The 15,279-nt window shown below is 48.5% G+C and overlaps 1 protein-coding gene across 2 annotated transcripts in view; it reads left to right on the forward strand.

The window, feature by feature from the left end:
- The first annotated feature begins 336 nt into the window (after positions 1-336).
- Acan (aggrecan) overlaps positions 337-15,279 on the forward strand; it is a 62,407-nt gene continuing 47,464 nt past the window's right edge. For both annotated transcript variants that reach the window (XM_029479825.1, XM_021168172.2), the window contains exon 1: positions 337-713. The gene's annotated coding sequence lies outside the window, so the exon portion shown is untranslated. The remainder of the gene's footprint in view (positions 714-15,279) is intronic.

Raw genomic sequence — 15,279 nt, forward strand, 5'->3', positions numbered from 1 at the left:
CTCTGCGGGCGCAGCCCTCGGGGCCGCCTGGACTGCGGAGCTGCCGACCGCAATGCAGACGCGGGCCCTCCAGTGCTGCCCGCACAGCTTTCCTCCGCGGCCCCAGGAGCTGCGGGGTCCGCGCTCCTCTCGTGCCCTGCGCGCCCGGAGCCTTCCCCAGCTGAGCGCGGTCCCCAGCCCGGGTCCGGCGCGCTCCGGACGTTTCTGCCTTCCCCTCCCCCCGCGGACTGGCCCCGGGGGTGGGGTTTCCCTGTGCGCTCGCCCCCACCCCTCGTGTGTGCCCTCCCCTCCCCCGCCCGCCCCTATGTATGTGTCACCGCGCACCATTCCCGCCCACCTACCTCCCCGCGGTGCCAGAGGGGCTCACAGAGCTGAGGACGCGTGCGGAACGGCTCAAGGTCCCTCACTCTCCCTCCGCATCCTCGCCGGCTAGCATCTGTCGCAGGTGCCGAGGGAGTTCGGGCACCTTTCTGTGTCCCTTCCCTCCATCGACCCTGCTCCGAAACCTAGTCAGCTAGCTACCACTGCGGCCACCGCCCGAGGGGACTTGCGGAGAAGACGCCGGCGGGAGAAGGGGTTCGCAGGGCCCCCCCGCTCAGAGCATCCCTGCTGCAGCGCAGCAAGACCCGGGGCTGGCAGCCCCCAGGAATCCCTAGCTGCTTCGCAGGGATAAAGGACTGAAGTTCTTGGAGGAGCAAATCCAACTCTTCAAGGTAAAGAAAAGGCTCCTTCTCTCCAGAGGAGCTCTGCCCCAGGGCATCTGGGAATGCTGCTGAGGACAGGCGCCTAGGTGCTGGGGGTGACGTGCCTTGGTGCCCACATTGGGTATGTGTGTTGGGACTCGCACGACCTCCGCTGCATGCACACGGAAGTTGAGCAAACTCAACTGCTGCCCGGACTCAAAGTGAATGGGAACACGTGGAGGGGCTCCTGCACAGAATTAAGAAAGACCAGATATTTTTCAAGTTTAAGGTATGGGGGCGCTAAACTGAAGTGTAAAGCGAGAAGCAGTTTTAAAGCCAAGGAAATGTGGGTTCAAGTCCCACTGCCACTCCCCCACCCCCAACGCACCCCCCCACACTCCGTTCCTCTGGGCGCCCCATAAGGCTTTCATCTTCTCTTGGGAAGGCCAATTGACCAGAGAATCAACAAAGTTACATGAACAGCTGATCAGATAGGCGGCAGATACCTGAGAAAGAATGAGAAAACTCGTGGGTCCCATTGGATTTATGACAGGGATCTCAGGACACTCAAAGGGGTAGGAAAGAGGAGGAAAGATATCAGCTGAGCCTGGGACAGGGCTAATGCTCCCAGGGGAGATCGGGCGTTTGTCGAGGTGGAAAGAAGAGATGGGGATGCAGGACGGTCCCGAAGTTTTTCCATTTCTGCGCTTTTCTGCAACCCTTCCAATACCAGAGCTGGGTGGGAGGGTGACAGCGTGTCAGTAAGCTGTGGGTGTGGAGGGCTGTCTGCTTCAGGAGGAAAAATCCCGCCCAAATTTTTCGGACTTGCTGCTGCCCGGAGCTGGACTCTGGAGCGGGCATTCACTAGTCTCTCTATAGAGCATCTCAGGTCCCAGAGGTTTGGTGGGCACGTTAATTCCAGTTCTGTGGGGTGGGGAGTGGCAGTGGGAGGCAACGGGAAGATCTTCTGTGAGGTAGCTTGCCTTGGTGCTTCTGCCTCTGGGTGTTGCAGTGGGCTGGTGTCTGCAACCCTAGACCCTGAAAAGCACCTATGGCACCTAGGGAAGGGAATCTACAACAATGTAATGACTTTTTACAGGTCATTGATTTAGGGACAGAGTCAGAATTAGGGTCTAGATTTTTGAGTCTGAAGTCAGCTTCTCTGCCAATTTAAGGGAAGAGAAGTCACCGCCTTAATCCTCTCTCTTCCTTGCCTCTGGTTACCATGACAAGGAGTCATCTAGTTGCCTATTTGTCCTGGCAAGGCTAGTTGGGGGTGGGGGGCCACTCTGAAGATAGCTGGCCAGGCAGTCACCAAGCCTAAGGAGATTCTACTCACCTAAACAAAAAATTACAGATTAAGCAACCCCTCCTGCCCCATTTAAAACATTTTAGATGAGGGAATTATCAAAGAGGAGGAAAAATCTCTCTTAGAAATGCTGGAATTCCTGAAGTCCTGTTGAATTTAAATATAACTATGTGGTGTTTCTAGAGCCAAGACTGGTTTGTTCATTCGTTGTGTGCTTTCTCACTCAGAGGAAGCCAGACTCTGGGCTCTGTGGTGGCTCAACAGCCACCCAGTAAGTTGCTGAGAAGACCCCAGCAAAGGGCCAGTACCCACCCACCATCCCACAAGTACTTGGGGAATGTTTCCTATTCTTCATTTTAGTATAAAGTAATTGGGCTTTTCCCACATTTTTCCATGAAGAGCATACTTAATCATGTTCACAATGGGACTCCTGTCTTATGTTTGTAATTACCCCTGGACACTCCGGGTACCCTGAATGCCCCCCTTGCGTCCCAACATTACTCCACCCTAGTATGTAAAGGGGACTCATGTCCCAAACAGCAAAAGGGGCCCCAAAAAGTAACCCACCCCCTGAGATGGCGAGGAGGCAGATTAGTGTCAGAACCCAGCCTCTTAATGTTTCATGAGCTGTTGAGGTCCTGAGCCACCTTGGGGCTCAGCTTCATGTCTCTAAAAAGGATAAGAAGGGGGACCTGCAGGGGAAGGTTTCTTCAAAGATTAAGGGACATGCTGTGGGTGCCTTTTCAAACCCTCTACAGACTTAGTTCTTCTCCTTTACTGGGTTGCAAATTATAAATTCTTAGTAGTGCCAGTTTTGACCATTCTTAGAGACTGTGTGTCTCAGAATTTTGGTGTGGATTTTTTAATGATACCTTTTAGAACTGGATCCTTCCCAGGCCCTGCTGGTTGGGCATCAGGGGCGCCTTGGCTGAACCTAGGGAAGCCCACAGACTTTGGCTTGGAGTGCCATTGTGAGTCCATGGCTGACTATAAGATTTATCCAACCTAATGCCGTGACAGTGGAGACTTTAATGAAATAGTAGATAATATTATAGAGCCTCCCATGTAGTAAGGACAAGTGTTATTTCTGGAAACTTTTGTTTCTGTTATGCATTTTGCAGTGCTCTATCGGGTATGTATAGTCATAACTATATATGCAAGTAGACATATATTTTATATTTGCATTTATAATTGCACATTGTAGTCCATAAAAACTTGGAAGATATCAGTTGCAACCCACTGAGATGGCACACTATAAGCTCATCATTTGGAAATCTAAAGCCAGCCTGGGGTATATAGTATGTTAAAGGCAAGCCTGAGCTACATTGTGAGAGCCTTTGTCAAAAGCCAAGGGCTACAAATATAACTCAAAACCAGAAAGGAAATAAAAGACCTTGTGACTCCAGGTGGCAAGCACTGGATTGTCCTTGCTGCAACTGTGCCAACACCTGGCCAGAATGGAGGCAGTAGAAATAGAGCCTGGGGGGAGGGGGGGGCGGGAAGAGAACAAGTTCAAATAAAGAGAAGACTCAGTGTCAGAAAGGAACCCAAGGCTGGAAGACAGCCCTGTATACAGGTATGTGCTGTCTTGAGAAGTGGGGTACAGTGTAGACACCCATCTTAGATACAGGGATTTTTCTTTCCTGCTGTCAGGGAGTCACAGAATTGGACTCCGACTCCTGTGTCCCAGGAATATAAGAGCGCAATCGATGTATAGGGTTCCTTTAAGGATGATACCCTCCTTCCTGGAGACTAACTGCCTGTTAGAAAGGTCTGGAGAAAGGTGGGGGCAAGCTGGAGAGAGAGTGCAGGCAAGAAGAGAATCGGACCAGAGAGGAAATTTGTAGGGAAACTGGTAAAACGGTTTCTTTTTTCAAAAAGTTGAATCCAGGGCAAGAACGGAAATGGTTGAGTTTACTTTGAAAAACTCAGAGCCTCCTTGTATGCAGCTGCGTGTGTGTGTGTGTGTGTGTGTGTGTGTGTGTGTGTGTGTGTGTGTGTGTGTGTTGGAGGGCGGGCCCTGTGGGCTGGCTAGAGTGTGTGAAGGCAGCTCTGCTCCCTCAATGGCCTTACAGTGTATCCTAAAGAAGCTTTTTGTTAAACTCCTGAATAGGTGGATTGGGGAGTGTGAGGCTGGACATCATGAAATGGCTATTTGCTTACCTTTGAGGTTCCCTGTTTTTCTTCTTAAGATATCTACCCAGAAAAGGAGTCATGTCTCTGGGGAGGGGGTCCTCTATAGGGAGAGGGGGCAGCCTGTCTATGTAATTGATTTGACTTTAGAAGCAAGAAGAGGAAAGAGGCAAAGCTAGACAGTTCTGCAGTGCCTAGTGAAAACCCATCTTTAGCCTTCTGGTCTCTCTGGCTATCCACAGACCATGAATGCCCAGGGTCTTCAAGGCCTATAATGATCCTCTTTTAAGAGATTGTCAAGAGGACTTAGGAAGCAGAAGTACTGAACCTGAGTCACCGCAGCCCAAACTTGTGAGGATCTGTATAGGAACACAGAGCATCAGGATTTTATCTAGAACATTCCACAGCCACAGACACTATTCATGCATTCACCAGTACTTGCTACATACTGGGCTCTGTATGTAGCTGATCCTGCCCTCTCTACCTCCTGTCTAATGGGAGCTGGAGCTGTTATCAATTTGACCCTGGATCCTAATTTCTATAAAAGAGTGGTTCTCAACTAGAAACTATATTCCCCCTACCTGAACATACCTAAAAACATTTTCGGATGTCACTATTTGGAAAACTACCTGCATGCTGTGGAGAAAGGCCAGCAAAATTGCCACTTTGTGTGTACAAAATGATACCTCCCCAAAACGCGCACACATGCAGCACAGAATCCAAAATGTCATTAGTGCCAAACCTGAGAGAGGAAAAAAATGGCTTCATTCAGTCCCAGGATCAAGGGTCAAGCTATAAACCAATGGATAGAGTCAAGCAGAAGCAAGAGGCAGGGTCTGGGTAGCAGCCAAGAGCAGGCCACAAATGGGGAGTGAGGAGAAGGTAGGGTCTCAATGGCCCATTTGAAAATTGAAATCTTGTCTGTGTACCTGCAGAAATGTGCTTAACCCTGTGGGCCTGTTTCTGCACCTATGAAATGGACTTGTGGGTCCAAGATAAAGCAAAAAAAGATGTTGGCACAAGGTAGACCTGCAGTAAAATCTTAGGTGTTGTTATCTTTGAGGCTTTTCAAGGTCCTGCTGTGGAAAGGTGAGACATCAGCAGGTGAGAACATGTGACCTCCAAGCCAAAGGAGGTTTCTGTTTGGGACTGGTTGCCATAGCAATGTTTTCTGCTGGGGAAGGGGAGGGTGGGGATGGCGCTCAGCACCTCCCTCACACACAGCTCTCAGAAGAGAGTGAGGAGGTCACTATGGCTTGAAAAGAAGCCAGAGGTGTCCAGGATTGGCAGTAGAAGCATTCCCAGACTTGGAGACACCAGAGACAAGCTCTGTGTGACAGAAGTAGCTTCACCTCTCTGGGCCTTGTCTTACCTATCTGTGAAATGGAGACCCCGAAAGAAGCCACTGTCTATGCAATCCCTTATGGAGTTACCTGGGAGCCAAGGCAGGGATTTTATGTCTGTGTCTAACTCCGTTCGAGGCACACAGGATAGGCTAGTTGACTGAACGAATTGAGGGGGTGAATGAATGAATGAATGAATGAATGAATGAGTAGATGAGCAAACATAGTACTACACTTTAAAATTCTTTCTTGATAAAGAGAAGACTCCCCCTACCCCACCCCCTACCCCACCCCTATCTCTACCCCCACAAAATGGCAGCTACTGATAGCCCATAAATTCTCTCTACTTCTCTGGGAGACAGCGCCCTCTAGAGCTCAGCGAAGAAACAGAACTTGGATCCCTGTGGGAAGTGAGCTGGTCAGAGAGGGGGGCACCAGCGCTGAGGCCAGCCCAGCTCCAGAGAAGAAAACTGAACAGGAACCAGGAACTCCTACCCAAGCCCCTTCTTTGAGGAATAATGTTACACTAAATTAAAACCTAACTGAAAGCTATTAGCCAAAGGGATGGATTTGCATAGCTCACCTGAACCTGCATTTTATAGGGTCATAAGACATTAAAGCAGACAGGTTTTAGTATTGACCTTCTCTCCTTAAGTAAGCTGTCAGAAGGGTAGGAGGGGGCACTTGAAGGAAGGGGAGCTTCTCTCAGCTCCGCCTCAGCTTAAACAGTCTTCTGGGTCCTCTAGGGCCGTTCCCCAAGCCACCTGAAAGACAGTGTGGCGAGGGGGTGGGGGGCATCATAGAAGCACTGTGTCATCCAATCAGAACTCAGCCATAGCTGGGAGTGGTGTCACAGGTCTATAGTCCCAGTTCTAATCCCAAGAGGATCTTGAGTTTGAACTCACCCTAGATAGCAAGATCTTACCTTTTTAAAAAATTGATACAGAATATTTGCCTGGCATTGACATCCTAGGTTCCACTGAGTGTTGCAATGCACACCTGCAATCTAAACACTCCGAAGGTGGGGGCAGGAGAAGCAAGAGTCAAAGGTCTTGCTCAGCTACATAGCAAATCTGAGAACAGCTTGGGCTACATGAGTCTCTGTCTCAGATAATCAAAGTGTAGGGAAAAGAACCTAACAGACAGTCCCGGGTCCCCCACCATCCATCATCCACCCTTGGGTCACCTTCTGGCTCTGTCCTCCATATCCTACTCGTCTCCAGGGCCACACTTAGGAATACTTCTCTCTTCTTTTAGGAGAGAAATGTCCAAGCAGAACATCCCAGGCTCTAAAGAGCATATCTTCCTGGTCCCAGCCACCACCCTAGCCCTGTGTAAGATGGTTTTCCCAGAGCCTGAACTCTTGGCCTCACATTCTTTATCATGTTACCCCACCTCCATCTTGATCTCCCAAGCCAGGGCTGCCTTACTTCCCAGCCTCCCTGACTCTACCTCTATATGTCGATGGCTGAGGGGAGCAGCTAGACTTTGGAATGACTGTAAAACTTGCAGGAGGTTGTCCAACTTAACCAGACACTGAAAGAGAAGTGTTATAGAGAGGACGGTAATCTTCAGTTTGGAAATTAGAGCCATCTAAGAAGCTGGTGAACACTGTATATGGCAAGTCAGCCTCCTCTGTGGGATGAGGGATGGGGACAGGAATCTGATTTTTCTAGTGATTCTCCTAGCCTGAGTCTCTCCTTGAGAGGTTAGTGGCTGATGCCGTAGCTGTGCTCTGCAGGGGCAGGGGGAGTCGAGAACTGTTCCACCTGCCCCCCACCCTCATGCCTGAGACAGGGCCTTGCTTCCAGAACACAGCTGATCTTGACCTTGGATTAAATGAGTACTTTTGTCCCTAGGTGCAAGATGAAGATTCACACACACACACACACCAAAACAAAAAACACCCCAGCTTCTAAAAAACATTCCTTCAAGGACAATAGGCAGAGTGTTAAAAGGGGTGTCATCTCTTAGGGAGACTGAGGAGTTAAGCAAGTTCCTTTTCAGGGGACTGGAATCTCCTTCAAGTCTCTCAAACCGAATGTAGCAGCAGGCTAGAAGCTCTTTCTGCCTACAGCAGGCTGAGAGACTCAGTCTAGAGAGCTGCTGATCCAGCAGATCTATGGAAGGAAAGGCTGCTGCACTGGAGCCCAGAGGCAGACCAGGGAAGAGGCTGGCCCAGCAGGATGTCTAAAAATCCTGTCTCCTGCAGCTAAGAGTATAGCTCAGTGGGCAGAGTGCTTGTCTAACATGCACGAAGCCCTGGATTTGATAGTGCGTGCTTAGAATCCCAGCCAATCGGAGAAAGAAGACCAGAACTTCAAGGTTGCTCTTGATCACGTAATGAGGTCAGTCAGGGCTATGTAAGACCCTTTCTCAAAAATGGAAACAAATAAAAATTCTCAGCCTTCTCCCATCACTGGCCAGCCCTTTCCTCCCTCCTGTGGGCTGGGTCCCACCTCATTTTCACATCAGCCACCTTCTGTTTAAAGATCTTCGTAACTATACAGACCTTTGGCTCTTTTGCTGCTGCCGTTTCTCACTGGACCCAAGGGAGATTGTTTGTCGTTCCTATGGGAGCCTCAGGCCAGTCCTGCCATGGGATTGAACTCCCCTCCAAGCCTCCTAACTGAGGCAGAACCCTGTGTGCTCCATCTCCCTCTTAGGTGTTACCAGAGGCCATGTGTCTGTGAATAGCACCCCGGGGAGGTGAGCAGTGTCTCTGGAGTCCAGTAAGGAGCTGTCCTGTCAGCACTGGCCTCTATCACCCCATGCATAGCACCACCCTCATCAGGCCCACAGCCTGGAGCTGCCATGGCATCTCTCAAGGCATTTGTATCCTCCCCAGTAGCCTCACCCTGGGATGCTCACTTGGTTCCTCCAAAACAACCCACATTGACTTCTGTATCGAGTTTTGATATCTTAGCAGAGAGAGTCCTCTATGCCTATAGGACCTGGCTGCTTTTTTGTGGGTTTCACCTCCATTCCTGGAGGATGAGGGTGTTGACTCAGAGTGGGAATATGAGGATGGGAAAGGCTATTACCAAGGAACAGCTTGGTACTGGGCTATGGCCTAAGATTGGTGGACCTTCTCTGAGCTCACTGTTCTCCTCTTGGGAGTTCCACCTACTATCTCAGTTTCTTAAGGGCTCCTGGTCTACCAGAAGCCAAACTAGGAAGATACTCCTCTGACATCTAGATAATGCTTTAGCAATGTGTAATGATTGGGAAAGGATAACTGATTCACTAGAAATCCTATGTGGAATGGTCTACCTTTAGAATTATGCAGCGATCAAATGGCACGGCCATCTATACCGCCCCTTCTCGAAGCACTGAATTACAGAAGCTCCCAAAAGACCTGAGAGTGGCCCTGACATGCATTCTGTCTTAGAGTTCTATTGCTGTGAAGAGACACCATGGCCAAGGCAACTCTTATGAAGGAAACATTTAAATTGAGACTGGCTTACAGTTTCAGAGGTTCCGTTCATTATCATCATGACAGGAAGCATGGCAGTGTGCAGGCAGACATGGTTCTGGGGGAGCTGAGAGTTCTACATCTTGATCCAAAGGTAGCCAGGAGGAAGCTCTCTTCCTCACTGGGTGGAGCTTGAGCACTAGAAGACCTCAAAGCCCACCCCCATTGTGACACACTTCCCCCAACAAGGCCACACCTCCTAAGAGTGCCACTTCCTATGGGCCAAGCATATTCAAACCACCATGAATGGGGTCAGACCAAATCCTCTTCTGCAGCCCATGGGCCGTAGGGAGCTGGTGTAGAGACATGCCTCCTAGGTTGAGTTTCCCTAAGGCTCAGTTCTTCTCCACCTCCCTACCCCACCCGCACCTGTGCTCCCACCTGTCTTCAGGGCTTTGTCCTTTCTGTTATGCAGCCAACACACACTGCCCACTTGGTTATTCTGGTTCACAGGTTGCTTTCCTTTTGTCCACCCTGTTGAAAGAACACAAATATTCCTGCTCGCATACCCTGGCTACTTTTTTGATATGGCTTTTGTAGTTGATCACTCTCAGCAAGTTTCTCTGATGACTCTGTCCCCTTCCATATCCCTGTCATATAAGGGACAAATGGCCGAAACCCAGTGCTCTTTAAACTGTGCTCCAGGGAATCTGCGGTGAGGGAGGCCTATGACAGCCCAACATGAGTCACAGAGGTGCATGGAGAAGGATTGAGTCAATAATTTGGCAGATCCCTCTGTCAGACTCTATCAGGACCACCCCAGTTTTCTGTCTTTTGGAACCCACCAATAAGATGTATTCTATTCTTGTAATAGATAAGAAAACTTGAACCCAGAAAAGAATGTTTCCCCAGACCAACTACAGCTCAGGGACTCTGCACATTACCTGTGCATGTTCTGCCATCAGTGGAGGGTACCAGTGACCCAAATAAAAGGAATGGTCACCTCCATACTCCAGCAGTCATCTTCCCAGATCTCCATAGCAGCTCCTACAGACTCAGCAACACGGGGACCAGCTGTTCTAAGGGATCATTTGTTCTTCTACATTGTCACTACCTCTGTGACTCAGGCAACCCACACGTGCCGTGGACTATCTTTCCTCTGGTAGTGTTTTCAGTCTTGTGAGTTCAGGGTCCCTGTGTCGTGTGGACATGGCAGAGAGGAAGCAGGCTGGGTTCTGAGACTAGGAAGAGATGGGACATGGCTCCCCAGCTCCTCCAAGTTCAGCACTGATGGTTCCATAGATGTCAAAGAGCCTTGCTTTGCATGTCTTTACTGAGGCATTCCCCCAACACCCCCTCCAGTTTCATCTTTATCTATCTCCAAGCCTTACCCGGAGGTCTCATGGAACCCCAGCGCCATCTTGTCATCTTCCAGTTGAGATAGACTCTACTTCTGTTGGCAACTCCCTTCCTAATGTGTTTACAAAAGAATCCTCAAGGCCACTGTCATCCAAACATGGATGGTCAGAGGGGTCTCAAGCACAGCATATCCCCTACTAGTGGTGTGACTCGTCACACCATACCCACAGCTCCTTATCTGTCTTGCTTGGGGCTTTGCTGCTGTGAAGAGATACCATGACCACAGCAACTCCTATAAAGAAAAATATTCCATTGGGGCTGGCAGGAAGCATGGCAGCATGCAGGCAGACACGGTGCTGGAGAGATAGCTGAGAGTTCTGGATCTGCAGGTGGCAGGAAGTAACAGAGACATTGGGCCAGCCTTGAGCTTCTGAGACCTCAAAGCCCACCCCCAGTGACACACCTCCTCCAACAAAGCCACACCTACTTCAACAAGCCACACTTCCTAATAGTGCTACCCTTTATGGGCCTATGGAGGCATTTTTATTCCATCTACCACATTATCTATGAAATGGGTACAATCAGTTGCCCCACCCCCTAAGATTGGGTAGTAGGGTAAAGTGAGGTGATGCAGCTAAGCCATGGTACTCTACATAGAATAGATGTTCTTCAAGCACTAGCTGCTGTTAATCCTGAAGAGCCCAGCTTCATGCCTAGCATCTCAGAGCAAGGCTGTCTTCAGTGGTCCAAGCTGAAACTGCTTTCCTGCCCACTCAGGCTCTTAAGACTGATGCTTAGCCATCTTAGAATAAGAAAAGAAGCTCGATTTGCATTCTTCCAACCCAGAGCTAACTAGGAACAATGTAGATGGAGAAACAGTCTAGCTACTTCCTAGGCTAGTAACTACAGCAGGTTTTGTAACCAGGCTCCCAACATCTGGTGGCTCCAGAGGATTCCTCTGCAGTTTGTGAGGACAGGAGCACCTGGAATAGTCCAGTAGACAACTTTTACAGCCTTCCCCCTCATCCCTGATGATCCTTCACCCCTTCAGCCATCCTCTTAGGAATGTGCTGCTGATGCTGCAAAAGATAGGCTATCGGGAACCCCTGTGCAGGTGTTGTCGTTGTGGTCAGCATGGCTGTGCCATCGAGACAGGAAAAGTGAGTAGCAAGAGATTGGTGTCATTCTGGAGTTGCCTTCGGCCCCCAGATCACTCCTTGGTTTTCTCCATTCTCTTCTTCTGCCACTGGGTATTAGAGGATTCTAAATATCCCAGGAGAGCAGTTGGTGACTTTTATTAAGTTTGAGGCAGCTGAGCATAGCTCTGCCTCTAACCAACTCCATGCCTTATGTGAACCCCAGGGACCGGGGAGACTCTGAACCCAGATAAGACAGAAACCTTAAGGAAACCAGGGCTTTGCTTTTCGAGTTTTCCCTATAGGATCTGGAGTTTCTTCCTCTCTGTTTCTACAGAGAACCACAAGAATTGGAAAGTTCCATAAAAGCCTAAGAGTTAGGGAGCCCACCTAAGAAAGTCCCAAAGCCTGGATTCTCAGAGCAGGACTGGCATAAGTTCCAGGAAGAGCACCAAGAACAGTCCCAAGACCAAAAAGTTTTGCCTCTACTAAGAAAAGAAAGACTAGAGAGAGACTAAGTAAAATGTAAGAAACAACATAACTCCCCAATCTAAGAGATTCTAAACTCAACTGCCAAATGAGAGGGGAGTCTCCCCTCGTGCAGCAAAGGTTAAATCAGTCCCAGGAGTGCAATTGAAAGTTGTCCCTCCTGTTCATTCCCTAGAGTTGCATAACAGCGTGCCACAACATTTGACAATTTAAATGACAAAACTTTATCATCTCATAGTTCTGAGAACTAGATGGCCTAAGTCAAAGTCAAAGTCAGGGATAGATGTACTCCCTCGGGAAAACCCTGCAGTGCTCTTCTGAGCTCAGGGGCCCATGGCAGGCCTCCTTGTATCCCTGCTCCAGGCTTTGGTGCCATTGTCTCACCTAGTACCACTCCAGTGTCTGGCTCTCCCCCTCTTCTAAGAACATCAGTCATATTGCATTAAGGCTGCATCCCAGTGGCCTCATCTGAACTTAATTACGTCTTTAATTTTCTAATTAGCTCACATTCATAGTTACCAAGGAAGAGGATTTTAATACACCTGTTTGGTGGGAGGTCACCAGTCAGAACGCAGTACACTGGACTGGCTTACTACTATGATTTAGACCTTTAAGCCCAGAGGGTTAGGGGAAACTCTTTGTAGGGAGGCAGATCCCATACTTTAATGCTAACAGAAGATTGAGCAAGGACAGAAATACCTTCGTATGTTCTGAACTATTATCCCCATGTGCATATTACCACCCAAGCAGGGGAAACTGGAAGTGTAAGGCTAATTGTCCCATTTTCCAGATGATGATCCTGAGGCAGAGCTGGTAGGCAATGGGATCAGGATGTGAACTCTTGACCAACTGACCCCCAAGCTCATGACTATTCAGCATTCCACTCAAGAGAGATGAATTTTTCAGTCTTAAGCTGGTTCTCACACAACAGAAAGAAGCAGGGGGTTACCACCATCCTGGGTCACATCAGTCAGGGCATTTGGGAAGCCCTACTATGTGGCTAAGAACTTCATATTCATGTGGGACAGAGTCAAAGTCCCTTCTATAAGCTAGGAAGGTCTTTGACCCAGAATTTGCTGGACTCTGATAAGAGTTCTACTTTCCAGCAGATTCCAAGAAGGTGTGTGTGTGTGTATGTGTGTGTGTGTGTGTGTGTGTGTGTGAGAGAGAGAGAGAGAGAGAGAGAGAGAGAGAGAGNGAGAGAGAGAGAGAGAGAGAGAGAGAGAGAGAGAGAGAGAAAATCTAGATTCCAGAGGTCAACAATAAGAACCATTCTTCAGTTGCCAGCCAACTTGTTATTTGAGCAGGGTCTCTCATCCCTGAAAGGCCTGGGGCTCATAGGTTTGGCTATACTGGCTGGCCAGTGAGCCCCAGGAGTGTACCTGTATCCCACCCCGCCCTCTACCAGCACTGGGATTGCAAGTATGCACCACCATACTTGGCTTTTTTAGGTGGGTTTGGGGCTTGAACTCAGGTCATCATTTTTTCGAAACAACCACTTTCCCCACTGAGCTATTTCCAGGCCAAGATTGAGTTTTAAGCCATAGAGAACACGCTTCCTTACCCATCAAGACACTCCTTCCCCTACCATCCCCAGCTGGCTGCCGCCTTACTCACTGAAAAGTCCATTGGTTTTGACACACAAACTCCAGTTCTCCTAATTGCCCTCAGGGCTAGAATTGATTTCCTCCTGTGATTACATTGGATGCAAATTTTTTTAAAGGATTTAAAATTTTATTTCATTTTTAGAAAGTCTTTTCCCTGTCAAAACTAGTAAAGAACCATGTAGAAAGTCTGGGGAAGATAAACCCTGAAGTGAAAATATATACATATATACATATATACATACATACATATGTACATATACATATACACATACACATATATTCATTCTAAACTTTCCACCCCAAAGATAACCAATGTGACATTTCTGTCCGTTTCTTTCTTTCTCATGAATATGCATGAGAATAAAATGAGGTTATAGCCTACATATTATTGTACAGCTTGCTTCTTGTGGTTAACATACAAACATGAACATGTCTTCATGCCAGTTTCTATACTTGAGTATTTTTCTATACAAAACTTCTTTCTGGTCACAGTAGAGGACACATTTGAGAGGAATAGGGAGTTTTCCTTGTCTTCAAGGAGCCTGTGGTGTGGGTGAGAGACCGTCCGCAGGGAAATCTCCGAGTCAGCACAGTGCGGGATTTCTAGCTCTTTGCCCAAGTGTTGCTGCTGCTGCTTCTGCTGCTGCAATGGCCAGTGAATTTTTCCACCGAGAAAAAAAGATCACAGCTGCTCAGTTCAAATGGACCCAAGGCACAGCTGAAGTTCAGTTTGGTGTCATTGAGTTCTGCAAGGTTCAGCTTCTCCCAATGGATAAGTGTCCCTGGAAGCTAGAGACCCAAACTTGCTACTTTGAATAGGCCCTGGCTCCCTGGTTCTCCTGTGAGCTTCCAGTGCTGAATGATAAATACTACATGGCTCTTAAATAAATCAACTAATTCATATGGTGCTTAGATAAAGAATGGATAGCCTGGCATAGCAATGGAAGAAAAACGTGTCATGATGGACTCACTGACAGCATGGTGGTACCCAATATGAAACATGCCTGGCAGATTTCTGAGGGAAAAATTTTGATCAACCTCCTTTCTACTTTCTATGGTGCTTTAGAATTAATGTTGACAAAGAAACAGCCCCTCTGTGAAATGCCCGCAATGGCTCTTGCTATGGATACTGCTGGCAATATAACACCTGAGAAGGCCTCGTTTGTGGAGGAGAGGTATCCCCCTTGGATATATAAAGGACTCCAGAAGGACGTGACAGTTGTCCAATTGAGATAGGATGGGAGGAGATCTCAAAACTGTGTAGGGGGAGCTATCAATGTTTCTCTGCAGGAGGAAAGGTAGAAGCCAAATTCACAGAGACAGAAAGTAAAGAACGCCTGCCAGGAGCCGGGAGGAGGGAGAAATGCGGGCTGGTTGTTTAATCAATACAGACTTTCAGCTCTTCGAGAGGATAACGGTCCAGGAGATGGATGGAGCCAGTGGGGACTCAACAGGACAGCTACTTGAGGCTGCTAACTTGTGTCCTTAAAGGGGACACAAAATAATTCATTTCATAATACATGTATTTTAACACAATTCTGAGGGGTCATTTTTAAAAAGGAGAGTTAAGGATGCTAGGGATATAGTTCAGCTGGAGATGTGCTTGTCTAGCATTCAAAAAGCCCTGGGTTCAATCCCCAGCACCACATAGGCCAGGTGTGAAGGTTCACACCTGAGTTCCCAGCACTTGGAAGGCAGAGGCAGGAAATCGGAAGCTCAAGGCCATTCTTCAAGGCCTAGGCCAGTGTGAGTTAACCGAGTCCCTATCTTAAAAGGAAAGGGAGGGGAGGGGAGGGGAGGGGAGG

Source organism: Mus caroli, chromosome 7, assembly GCF_900094665.2.
Source record: "Mus caroli chromosome 7, CAROLI_EIJ_v1.1, whole genome shotgun sequence".
NCBI lineage: Eukaryota > Metazoa > Chordata > Mammalia > Rodentia > Muridae > Mus > Mus caroli.